This window comes from Athene cunicularia, assembly GCF_003259725.1.
Source record: "Athene cunicularia isolate RWA chromosome 4 unlocalized genomic scaffold, athCun1 chr4_part3, whole genome shotgun sequence".
In the NCBI taxonomy this organism is placed as follows: Eukaryota; Metazoa; Chordata; class Aves; order Strigiformes; family Strigidae; genus Athene; species Athene cunicularia.
This window is the reverse complement of record NW_020799100.1, coordinates 20969544-20983096: the sequence shown is the minus strand read 5'-3', so window position 1 is coordinate 20983096 and position 13553 is coordinate 20969544. Positions and strand designations below refer to the sequence as shown.

Genomic DNA, 13553 nt, shown 5'->3' with positions numbered 1-13553 from the left:
GGGCCTGGCCATCAGCCCTCTGGCTTTTGGGGGGGTGGGGAGTAACTGTTTGGGGTTACACATCAGAGTGATGTCTCCACTTCAATCACAGTGGTGCAAACCATTACACAGCATATACGTAACTAAATGCCAATCCATAATTAGGGCTCAAGTGCAAGAGAAAACAAAAAATAAAGGAGGCAACTCCTGTTTTTTTCCTTCCCTCTTCTGCACCACCTTTTAACAGGACTCTCAAATGCAAATTAGTAAAGGCAGTGAAGCTTTGCTATTACACATTTGCCTGTGATATTTTATCCACTTTTCACAAATAAGCATGAAAAAAACCTCAAGCCAATATCATATCTTGATTAGTTGATTCAAACCTTCATGTTATTTCTGAATAAAATCAGAAGTGATATGACTAATATGTACAATCACAGATCATAACTTTTCTTTTGAAAGAAAACTGAGTTCAGAGCATTTTTTAACTAGGCATTGCGTATGAGTTTCCTGTCTAGAAAAGATTCTACACTGGAAGACGATCTGCAGTAGGAAAGAAGGATATGTAAGAAATGTAAAAAGGGAAAAAATAAAAGTATTGGTTACACCTGTGCATAACAAATGGCAATATGGTAATATAGAAGTATGTGTTTTACCTTAAATTGTTTAAAATACTAGAATAGTCTGGGTTTTGAAAGGGTAAAATTGAAGTGTAAAAGGTGAGAGTATCTTTCAGTGTAGGAGGGAAAGTACTGGCACTTTCTTGGGATTGCTCAGAGTTGAATTTCTGCTATGAAAGAAAAAGCTGTAGGTGAGCCATACTTTCAGCTTCAATTCTTTGGCCATCCTAGAGAGACATTTTTGAGTAGTGTTTTAGTTATGAAGAAAATTGGGAATAATGGCTGTAGGGAAAATATCCTATCTTAAACATCAAAGTCCTTTCTTACTAGTGTGGTCAGAAGCTGCTTTGCAATTATTTATTTGAAGTGACCTAAATAACATCTATGGGCTGCAAGTGCAGGCCATCTAGGATTTGGACTGTAATTTTATTAAAGCTGAAATACTTATCTGGCAGGTATTGGAGGAGTAGTTGCACAAAGGCTGACTCTGAAGAAGTAGTAGGGCCTGAGGAAAGTAATGCTTTGATAGATGGTAAATTATATTAGAAAGAAGAAAAAGGAGTACTTCTGAGGTCAACATGGGTTGCTGTTCAAATCTACACAAGTAAATTTAATTTAATTAGGACAATATTGGAGTCAATATATTATTAAAGCCTGTTCAAATTAAAATATAAACAGTCGAGTGTGAAGAAAGTCTTTGATAATGAGTGGAAGAAAAATGAATGTAAAATAAAAAGCATGCTCAAATATAGATTGTATCTGAAGTAATTAAAAGTACTGTTAATTCATAGGCATTCAGCTAGAGAAATTAGGCACTATGCTGTGATAGCATTCAAGGAGAAATAAAGATTAGAAAATTTCTCCCTGCAGTTACTGCAAAAGCTAGCAATCCAAGCATGATAGTTTGTCTGCTAGAAGGCAAAATAAAGTCACCTGTGGGTCAACATGTTTATAGCAACTGGCGTGAATTTAATTTGCTTGCATATTTACTACTTTTTTTAAAAAAAATATTGGGACATGGCTAGCAAACAAATACACTTTCTTTTTTCTAATATATTTCTTTATTAGGCTTCTCTTTAACAAAATAACAGCAGTAACTATTTTGTTGGTCAGATGGAAAGTGGTTTGCAGTAATTTATTTTGAAGTATGCCAGACTGAAGGTGAAGCAGCCAGTCTCATAGTTGTCCCTCTATGAATACATAAGGTTGTTTCTTCTGAAATAAAAGTTTTCAAGATTTGCTTAAATTAATGCTACTTTTTAATGGCCATACCTGCAGTAATTTCTCTTGAGATCCTTTTTGTCTTTCATTCTGCTGATACACTTTTTGATTGGTCAATACTGTGAGGATATTGGGAAGTATTTTTTCTTACTTCACCTAACATGTAATCAAGTTTCATTTTTAACAAGTCATTTGATATGTCAGATACTTATTTTCCCCCCATATTTCAAAGGTTATTCAGAGGTGATTATTCTAGACTGAAATCTTCATTTTGTATATATATTGATGCTTAAATAGATGGAAATAAATCTTTCTTTGAAATTGAATGCCATCTCTCTTAGTGAGAGATGAAGAGATACTCCATCTCCTCGGTATAATGAGAAACCTGGCACATACATTATTTTTGTCTATACAAACATATATGCATCCAGAGAGCTTTATTAATCTCAGCTGGAAAAGAAGTTCAACTTCTGGCAGTCCGGTGCTATTTATTATGCTGTGCCAAACCACTGAATTAGTACTATTGAATGGGTTAGTTAATTATTTCAAATATTAGAAAGGATGTATTATCTTTTGCTTAGCCTAATTAGCTGCTTCATTCTGTTTTAGCCTTTCCAATCATGCAATTTGGAAAAATATTTTCTTAAGGTTTGTCTGGGTATTTTTCTCATTTTAAAGTCTATTGCCATTTTAAAAAAAATTTTTAAAAATCTTTTAGGATCGAGATATTGAAGGAAGATAATTATGTTTGTCCAAACAGTTCACAGTAATCTAAAAGTATTTTTGTTCACAGGTACTTTACACACGTGCATAAATAACGGTTTTGTTGTACTGGTAAGAAGTAAGGAATTCAAGGTCTTGCTAACCTGGTATGCTGAAAAAGGAGATCCCTGAATGTAATCACACATTATTTGTGTTGACTACCTAGCACAAATTAAATTCTTTAATTGTAAAATCACCTAGTGTCTCCTTTACCAGGTCTCAAGGCAGCTGTGTGAGTTGATAGAAGTAGATAAAAAGTAGGGGGTGATTTTTCTTGGTGTCTTGCTTTTCTCTTTGATGACCACTACCTCTGCACCAATCGTTCCATAGTAGGACGTAGTTTTCAAGACTATTGTTTGCACAGTAAGGGTATTTTGGAACACTGTAGCGGTACCACCAATGATGACAAAAAAAAAAAAAATAAAAATTAGTAGGTAAAATTTTGAGGTACCCAAGCACAGGATTTTTTTAAAGGGAACGTAGAACCTAAGTGACTTATGAATTTGTGTTTTGTCTGTTAAATTGCACTAGACACTTAGGCTTGGGCTCTTTTGCAAACTTTATCCTGTATGAATTTATCATTCCTGTACAGCAACTGTGCCTTAGCAGTCAAGGCCACATAACCTCTAATGAAGACACAGAACCCCCAGAGTATATGATATTTGTGTATCATGTATCTAAGCACAGATTGGAAATGGTCCTATTCAGGTATTTTATTATGCATATGGTCTGTTGTCATAAGATGAGGTGATTATAGTAGAGATAGAAGAACGGAGGCTGGTTGCTTCTTACTCACATTTCAGCTATGGTCCAAATACAACTCAAAAGGGGAAGAGAGCGGCAGGTGGACTGCAGGGCAGGTGCCTCCCAGTAGAACCCGTCGAATGTTTTTCCACATGTAATGCAGCCAAACTTTGAGGTATTAGGCTATCAAACCAGACAAATTACTTCAGGCTATGAGTATTTCTGTTCTTCCTGCTTAAGGCTGAGTTTATGTTAAAACAAACTTCAGGAAAAATACAAATTTGGTGTATTGACTCCTATCTTAATTCCTTGAGTTTATGTACATCAGCTGCCTGTAAAGCAAGACAATGTTAACAGGCTAATGAGAGGAAATAGACTTTTGTTTTTCCTGTCTTTTGACATAGTTGAAAGATTTCCTCTTGTCACAATAACTCTTTTTCAGAAAATAGGGAGAAACATGTTCTATTCAAAGTCTTAAATATGTTCCAAAGCTTGTAATTTCCTTCTGAAAATACATTTGTTTAAGTACCACTGAGAACGAGGATTCTAATCCATTCCTGGCTAGGCTGGTGAATAGGCTACAACAGGAACTACTGCATGTTTTTGAAAAATAAATGTACTTATTTCCATTTAAAAATGTATAAAATAATCCATTTAAAATAATCCATGACTGTATTTTATGTCTGGTTATGTGTCTGGGTGGTATTCTGTCTACGACTGTTTTATCCCTTTTCCTATTATGAGTTTCTGTCACTCACTGGTAGAGAACAGTGTGCTGTAATATGTACAATTAAACTGCATTGCTACTTATTAGGCCAGTGCAGTAGCAGAAATTTATGCAAATGAATAGGTAGGCTAATGAGATGGTGCTGAAAAACCACACATGTCCGATGTTGTAGACCAGGACAGGAGGGAAAATACTGGCTGAAATTCAAGCTAGATAGTGTTGGTATACATTATAATTTGTGTATATTCTCCTACCCCTGGTTTAGGGGATGTTCATGGTACATTCATTTCTGATATAATTTAGTTTTCTTTTGAGGTTTAGATCTGGAAAACAATGTTTTTGTTTATTTTCAGCCCTTCTGGATGTTCACTTTCTTCAAGACTGATGATAGTCATTGCAATTACTATTAGGGATAAAAGGAATGGACGTTTTCTGTGCACAGTGCTGAAGAAAAACCTCTGTAGTAGCACTGCTTCACTTCATGGTTGTTTCTGTTGAAACCATGCTGCCGTAACATTGCATTAAGAGAATGTTCATTGCTTCTTTTGCTTTGATTTCTTTGTGTTTCAGAAGGCATTATTTATTGCATAGGAGTCAGGTTTGCCCAAACTAGTGGACAGCAGAAAGCAGGAAGGCTAGCTTTTGGTTTTCAACCTTGTTCCCCTGGCTGCCTTGCTCCAATATTCTGTATTGCTCTCTGTAAGCTCTCTTGTGGCCCAAGCCACAGACTAGCCAAGATTTGGATACTTATCTGTCTGCAGCAACAGAGATACCTGGTGGTCTCCTAAGGATACTTACTTACCCTTTGCGGGCTAAGTAGAATTGACGTATCCAATTAATTTATATGAATTATTGCTTTCCCTAGGATTTCAATGTCAACTTTAAGGAACAGCCTGCTAGTGACATATGAATAAATTTTGCAGCAGAGAACTCACATTTTCTTTTCTATCTTTCTACACTAAAGGAATTAAAGTTGCTTGTAATATTTATGTCCTGTGTAATCTTTTACCTCATGATAAAATGTGTTGCTAGATTTCTGCATTGCTTTTGATAATATTAGGGTTTATTTGATTAAAGCTTTCCACAAAAAGAAATCTTGAGAGATTCTCATCAATTCTACCATAAACATTAATCTCTGGGATAAAATAGTGATTTACACCTTTTTTTTTTTTTTCCATTTCTGGATTATGTTTGTGGGAGACTTTGAGTTGAGAATTCATTTATGTTTTCACAGGGCCATGAGGAAAGCTGGCATTTAATTAAAGAATAAGTAGAGGAATAAGAGTCAAGTGTTGACGATCTTGAAGGAATGAAGCTCTAAGCTGTAGTGTGGGAATGGGTGCAAGTCAGGTTAAACTTTCTAGCTCACCCTGGTTTTGTAATGGAATTTATTATGTTATAGCAGTAGCAAAGCTGTCATACAAAAACACTTGTACAAAATGGTCAGCTGTCAAACCTCTTATTTTAAGAGTCCCTGCTTTATATAAAATGCCATGGGCTACACAATATGTAAATGTGCTTTTCAGGTAACAGTATTACATGGTGCTTAACACTAAGCAACTGTGTTTTCCTTTTGTGTAAAAGAGGGCATTGATTTGGCATTTTTTTTAGAGCTGTATAGCCAAAATATCCAGATTTGTGTAAATGTATACAGCAAAATTAAGTACAGAGAAACTTTAATGAAAAATGGCTTAGATAACTGAATTTTGACTAAGAGATTTTGAGAGCTGTGGAGGTAACACTGATTTCAGACAGTGCAGAAACACTGGCCAAATTTATAAATCTAGTCAGACGTGTTGCTCTGATTTGGCTGTGGATTGCATTTAAGGTGTTTTTAATTTTTGGGAGATGCATCAATTATTGGAACTGGTAAAACTTTTCTGTGGTTGACTATAGTACAGCTCTGACAGTGAGAATTCATCATTCTGCTCTTTATTGGCTGACATAAAACATAATTACTGGTTGTTGATGCAAATCCACGTTAATTTACTGTGCTCAGGCTTGTAAAATCAGGTCTCATGTCAGTGGCTTAGTCTTTTTCCTTTTTGTTTGAATTCTGTATGAACAAGAAGGGGAAAACTAGCAGTAACAAAAAGTGGTGCTTCAATACTGATAACTTTTGAGCTCCATGTTATGTTGTCGTGCAAGTTCTACATACTTATTAGACCATTACAGATACATGCTTTATATTAATTAATTTTTACCACCGACTTCAAATCATTGTCACAATAAACGTGGCTGGAAATCGGTGGCCTGTTCGCATCATGAGATTTTGAGAAGTTAGTGCTTTGTTCAAGAAAGTATAAAAATACAGATCTTATAAAATATGTTGTGATTTCATAACAATGACACTAAAACACAATCCTTTTGTGCAGGAGTTAAACTTGGTAATTTTTAGTTCTAAATTCTGGAGCACTCAGTGGTATCTCTTCTGATCTGTTATTGTGAACACAGAAATAATACTTCAAGGAGGGCATGTATGGAAGGAAAACATTGTTTTTCTAAAATCATGACTAGCAGCGCGGAGGGCTTTTAGGCTTTCTGTCAGAAACTAGCATATGGGTCTGGTGTATTGCTACATAACAACACTTAATTGTATGCTATTGCATTAAACATTTCAATATATAATTTAAATCCATTAGCCAGCTGAACTTAGTAAGTCAGGCTTAGCATGCTTTATTAAGAGCCGTTTGAATTCCCATACATGTTTAGGGGTGAGAAACATCTGCATGAGAATAATTCTCAAAGCCAGTGAGGTGTTGGTGATCGCATTGCCTGTGTCTGAACCAGTCTGTCCTTCTACCAGCCTTAAGTTTTGAAACTTTTAGCCAATCTCAACCGCACTCAACAGAACAGGGAGCCCGCAAGGATTCCTGCCAAGTGCTGTAGGAGTCGGTAGGTGACTAGAGGGTGTATCCTAAACCAGTGACTTTCTGGGGGAAAACGCACTCGCTCCTTGAAGCATCAGCCACGTGGCCCGTGATGGTCCGTGCCTGTGGCCCCTGCAGCCAGCTCAGGGGTGGCTCTCCCCAGCCTTTGCTGCCAGCCTCTGTCCCTGCATGGCGTGGGGGCTCTGGGAACCAGTGGGGCAGTACCACTGCTCCCTGAACGGCTTGTTAGTCCTTACACTGCGGTTTTAAAGCAGCACATATAAATACCTGTGTGTGACTTCTGGTTTGCTCGTGTCGCGATAACTTCTGCTTGCGGTGTGCAGGCACTGAAAACCTTAGAACTAGAATAATGCAGGCAGCAGAGACAGGCCATTGACTGAATCCAGCTAATGGAATATTGATTCAGACCCAGGTAATTACATTAAATAGTAGGGGAAAGGTATATTAGATTAAAGACTACAGGATTCTCTTTTTGGAACAAAAAGGGAGAATAATACACACTATTGCAAGAAGAGATTAACTTTTCCCCATTAAATGAAAAAAAGTATTATTCCCCATAAAATCTAATTTAAAAAAAAAAAAAGAAAACAGAAACTGAAAGCTCAGTGATATACAGAAATTTTCTTGGTTTGTTCATGTGCTCAAAATTTTAAACATCAAAGACAATTTTGTCTGTAATGGCCCATGTGAAATACATTGGTAATTCTTTGTCTTTTAATGAAAAATAATTGTACTACTACTTATATGGCATGTTAAATAACTAGATATAAACACTATTATGAACATTTAAAATTAATTTTCATAAGGCTGTAGATTTTTTTTTTTGCTGGAAACAATAACATTTTATTTATTGCTTATGTTTTTTAATTTGTAAAATCTTGCCCTTGCAGAAAGCAATAGTTCATTTTTTCTTCAGAATTCTGATTTGAAATGTGTACTGAATAATGCAATGCATCTTGTATTGCACTGGTAGCAAGAACTATACCATAGAGATTCTCTCCATGAAGGAAATATGGGGAGTACATCACTGTAAGCTAAGAATGATGACATTTTCCCTATGGAAAATTGCTTTTCTCATTTGTAAGGAGCGATTTCTTTCATAAATTCCCAGTAAGTTATTTTTCATACCACTCTGTGTTATGATATCAATTGCTATAAGCTGCCTGAATTCCTGAATAATTATCTGTGATCAGTTATTGTCACAGATGAATTCATATGCATAAAAATATAAATGTATGCACATGCATATTCATGTCATTGTTGACTGTGACTTGCTTGAGCAGCCTTCAGTGGATTCGTGATAGAAATAAGATACATGAGCTTTTTTCATATTCTCGTTAATGCCCATTTAAAAGAATCTTGTTACTAATTTAATTTTTGTATGCTTCTCTCTGAATTGTTATGAATATATGTAATATAACTTTCCCAAATTGATATAATTTTTACATGGAACTACCAGTTCTGCAAGAACCTAAGCTAAATGTCTGACCTAAGTGAAATGGTCAATGTCGACATTATATTTCCAAAAGACAAGCCTATCATTTATGCTCTGAACTTTGAATAATTCACCACTGTTTAAAATTCTAATTTTGTGTTACGTACTGAACCTCTTATCCTCTATAATCTTGCATTTCTGCTTTATAATTCATTTTAAAAGGTACTTTAAAAAATTGAGAAAATGAGACTTCCTATGATTGGATGACCGGTTCTTACACAAAACTATGATTATTATGAAATAAATAGCAAAGTTTAATTTGTCACAAGGTTTTAGGAACAAATAGTAAAGGCCTGTGGGTACTGAACAGTGTACTGCCCATGTACAGCTCCATCAGGTATTGCTGAGAAGTGTGCAGCATCTGAATAAAGATCAAGAGAGTACTATACAGGTATAGTAAAGCCTTGAGACTTCTTGAAATAAAGCCAGTGGAGTTCCCTGGATTGGCAACAGGAAATTTAAAGAAGAATTCTGCTGTAATTTAGGTATTTCTAAGAGAGACATAACACGTCAGCAGTAGCATAGAGCATGGCACACACTGGGAAACAATCGTAGGCATAGTAACCACTAATGCAGGCAGTATTTGGTAATCACTTTTAAAAGGGAGCAGATCATGGTCTGATATATTTTTGGAGGTAATATCTACTGGGTTATCCTTTGGGTTTGTTTATTTATCGTGGTATCCTCAATCAGCATGTTCTGCATAGCCTGTTCCTGTACACATATGGAAGAGGTCAAGCTATCACAGATGTCTGGCTTACATATGGCTTTTAATTGAAGCCATATGCAGATCAGTCCTTACTTAATACTGAAGTAAATAATTGGAAACAGTTTATCTTGTGATGTGAAAAGAAGCCACAAAAAAAAACAGACTAACTTCCTTCCTCCTCTTGGGCCTTGCTTTTGTGTGTATCAGAAAAGTAGTGCTGTCAAAGCTTTATTTTCCTCCCGGTACTTTTTCAGAGAGTTGACATTGAAGCTATTAAATAGGCACAGATCTTGGTTTGTTAGAAGACAAATGACGTATGGGTGGTGCAATACAGTCACCATTTTAGGTTAGTATGTTTAAGAGAAGATTTTATTCATGCATATATTAATATTAAGGATTTGCTCAAAAATATGAGAAAATATTAAATATATTTTGAAATGGAGAAAAAATTTTAAATGCAAATTCATTTCCAGGGAGTTTTGATCTGAACTCTTTGTGAAGATTGAGTTGAGCAGAAAATGTGAATTAGAGGTACAGTGGGAGAGCAGATATGAACAGCTCAGAGGGCTGCTGCTGAAATTCAAAGGAAAAGTAGTAAAAGCATTCTCTTTCAGATAAACTGAAGTACAACTTTAAGCATAGGTTAGGATCAGTCTCTCCTGTTTCTGAACCTGATGGTTCGTTGCCTCCACAGAAAGAGCTCTATTGATGGTTCAGCACTGTAAATGACCATGCTCAGCTTTACAGCTGAAATGAGACACGAGTTCTCCTTTCAGATGGAATCCCTTCTCTTAAAAGTTTTCTTTCTTAAAGCTTTTATGAGAATAGGCATTAAATAGAGAAATAGCTGTTTCAATGTTTTAAATGAGTCCAAGCAAAAAGTAGAATATATAAACAGCTAATCCCCAATATAGCTTTAGACCTATTGTCCTTGCAATGACAGATGATTTCAGTATAACAAATATCTGTTACATTTAGATCATCTATTTTGATCTAGACAATATAAAAATTTGTCTTGACTGAATATTATTTAATAAAATCTTAAAACATCATTCTTTCCTACTATTGTTCTATAGTTCCTGCTACACATCTGCAGTCTAGGTTACAGTTTTAAATAGTTATTCAACAGAAATAGATACATATATATGATACAGAGCAAGGTATAGGTATTTAGACTGTTGTAAAACAGGAAAAAAAATCAAGTACTTGCTGAATGAGTAATTAAAACTGTGAAGAATATAAGAATGCTTTAGATATTAAAAAATAAAATCTCTTCAAGGAGTAGAGAAAAGGAAGAAAACACTAAAAAAAATGGCAAAAAGTGATATTGAATATGCCCAGCAGATTGAGGGGCATGATCTTTATAAATATATTCAGATGTATTACTAAGTGAACCTTCTGTATGTTGAAAGTCTCTCAAACCAGTGGCCCAAGTCATCTGGGACCAGATGTTGTGATCGAGACATTTTTGTTTGCATAAAAGTACATTTTTCTATATACTTTATTATGGCAATAAGCAGTCTACAGAATTGAACAGCAGATTTCATGTTTTTACAGATTTTAAGCAGAAGTACATTGATGATGTGTTATAATGTGCTGAATCATACTGTGTGACTACATAGTATGGTGAGATATAATTTTAAAATGCATTTTAAGAAAATTCACACTTCTCACACCAATTAGCCTGGCAGAGATACCTGTGGTTTGATTTGTTTAATGTTGTAGGACATTTTTAAAGTCCTGTGCTATATGTAAGGAGTTTAATTTTCTCACAGCTTTTTGTGTTTTAGGTACTTGCACCATAGTAATATATTCTTTCTCTCCGTAGATAGATATGTATGCATGCAGAAACAGTAAGATGTTGCGGTTTATTCAAGCTTACCCAGTTAGAGTATTTGGATATTGCATAATTTAAATCCCGCTGACTTCATTAGGATTAAGCAGACCAAGAAGACTTTGTGCGGTTTGTTCAGAGACCTGTAGCAAGAGCTACAGCGTGAAGGCTACTTAAGTGTTTGGGCAAGAGATAAGAACATGGGTTATTTCTTGATCACCCTAACCATTTCATAATAGAAACTAGTATACTGTGCAGTTTTAGCCTGGCCTGTAGTGGGTCAAGTCTTGTCATAATCAGTGACCCTTCTGAGATCCATGAACAATAAATCTGCATACTGCGCCTGTGGTCTTCTCTTGATCATCCTTATCCATAGCCATTTCAAGGTCTAGTCTAGCCATATATTTTTCATGTTTTCAGAGGAGGTATCTGCAGGAATATAACCTCATCTTCTGCTTTTCTCTAACTCCGTTCATCTTACCAGGTGTCCAGTCATTTGACTCTCTTAACACTTAAAAATAAATTTATTTAAATCCTATATTCTGAAAAAAAACCTGTTCAAGGCTGGTCTTATGGTGCAGTTTTTAAAGGAAAGACTATCATGTTCTAATTTTTATCTGAAATCAGAAACACGTGCCTTTTTCAGTAAAACATTCTCGATTACATTTATATATATTTCAATTACAGTGGAAATACTAAAGCTCCTTCTGGAAATAAATATAATGCAAATGTTAAGTTTTAAAATAAGGTTAAAATATTTAATCTTAGCACAATATCCGCTAATTAATGTATCTATTTACAAGATAATAGGAAGGTATATGAAGTGCTTAGAAGCACTGTGACAAGTTCCAAATTATAGACTCGGGAGACAAGCAAGAATTGTGTCACAATTTTCTTCTGAAAGGTAGGGTAATTATAATGGAAGTGAGCACAAGGGGGAGGAAAGCTACACATCAAAAAAGCAAGGTGTTTCACATCGTACACTCTAATTTTTATTATGAGGTTGCATATTTGCATAGTATTATCATAGTTATTAATAAATTCTATACTTTTATTTTTATGAAATGTCATTGTGTTCTATGCACGTAAAGTAGGTTATAATACTGTAGTTTAACTGTCATAATAAACTGATAGGCAAATGTTATTAAATATAGTGAGAAGGATTTTTTTTATTATATAATGTTCCTAATTTACTAATTTAGAATGAGAAGAGCTTTTAATGAAAAGCTGAAACAAATTTGGGCAATGTTTTACTTGAACTGCAGTCCCCAGCCATTAAGATGGAATGTGTTTTCTTAATACATTTCTAGTTTGCAAAACAGGGGCTAAGATTTTATATATTTTTAAAATAGATAAATTATTGAATATTTTACTTTAGGTAGCACACATCCAGAAGTGCCCTCTATATCTTCCTTTCCCTAATGCAGAGCAAAGCAACTTTGTTTAGTAATCTAGGCTTCTTTTGCATGTTGGGATCCTGTTTAATATGAAAATTTTGTGTAATATATTTTGATGTGCAGTACAGCATCCCCTTGCTAGAAAGTAACTGGAACAACCATTATAATATTTAATTCCACTAGACATTTACTACAGACAGATAAGTTAAACTGTGAAGTGGGTCTTTGTGATAAGACACTCTGAGAATTAGGTCACCTCGGGTTCAGTTGCCTCTTGTTCAGATGACTCATACCTTTGCTCATAGAGCATGTGATTATGGTCATTACCCAATTAAAACGCTACTGTGCAGTGACAAGTCTGACACGGTATGAACTACATCTGACAGTTTCCTTAACAAAACTTACACTGTTTCTTTGATTTATTTTGTTGAACTTTTCAATGTGTTGTCAAAACTTGCATTTTATTATTGTTATAATAATCATTGTCCCACGTTTACCATTCAGAAAATGTGTTAGGTTTTAGGTTCCAGTCTCTAGACCTAAACTTGTATGTTGAATCTCATGATCACTAATGGATTTTAGTTGGTTTTAGATGGAGGACATTTTTAAGCATCATGTAAGACTGCTCTTAGGTTAAGGCTGGAGAGAGATGGATTGGATGGAATGTTAGATGATTAAGGCTGGATAGCCACATCCAGAGAGTTACAGTCCATGGTTCAATGTCCAAAGGGAAACCAGTAACAAATGGTGTCCTTTAAGGGTCTGTACTGGGACCAATACTGTTTACTAATGACACAGACAGCAGGACTGAGAGCACCCTCAGCGAGTTTGCAGATGGCACCGAGCTGAGTGGTGTGGCTGATAGGCTGGAGGGAAGGGATGCCCTCCAGAGGGGTTTGACAGGCTTGAGAAGTGGGCCTGTGTGAACCTCAGCAAGGCCAAGTGCAAGGTCCCGCATGTGGGTCAGGGAACTGGATGATCTTTAAGGTGCCTTCCAACCTAATCTGTGATTCCAAACAAGATCTCAGCTCTGAGCCTTCAGGCACTGGAAATCAGCAAATGGTGATAGGCACTGTAGCACTCCACTTGCTCCAGGACTAGGCATAAAATGTATTTGGTACAGTGCATCAAAAATTAAGTGGTAGGTCAATTAAAAAACCAGCAGCCCAGCGTG

At 35.6% G+C, this 13553-nt stretch overlaps 1 protein-coding gene across 3 annotated transcripts in view; it reads left to right on the top strand.

The window, feature by feature from the left end:
• LOC113480255 (connector enhancer of kinase suppressor of ras 2-like) overlaps positions 1-13553 on the top strand; it is a 210694-nt gene that overhangs the window by 74261 nt on the left and 122880 nt on the right. The gene's annotated exons all lie outside the window — the stretch shown is intronic.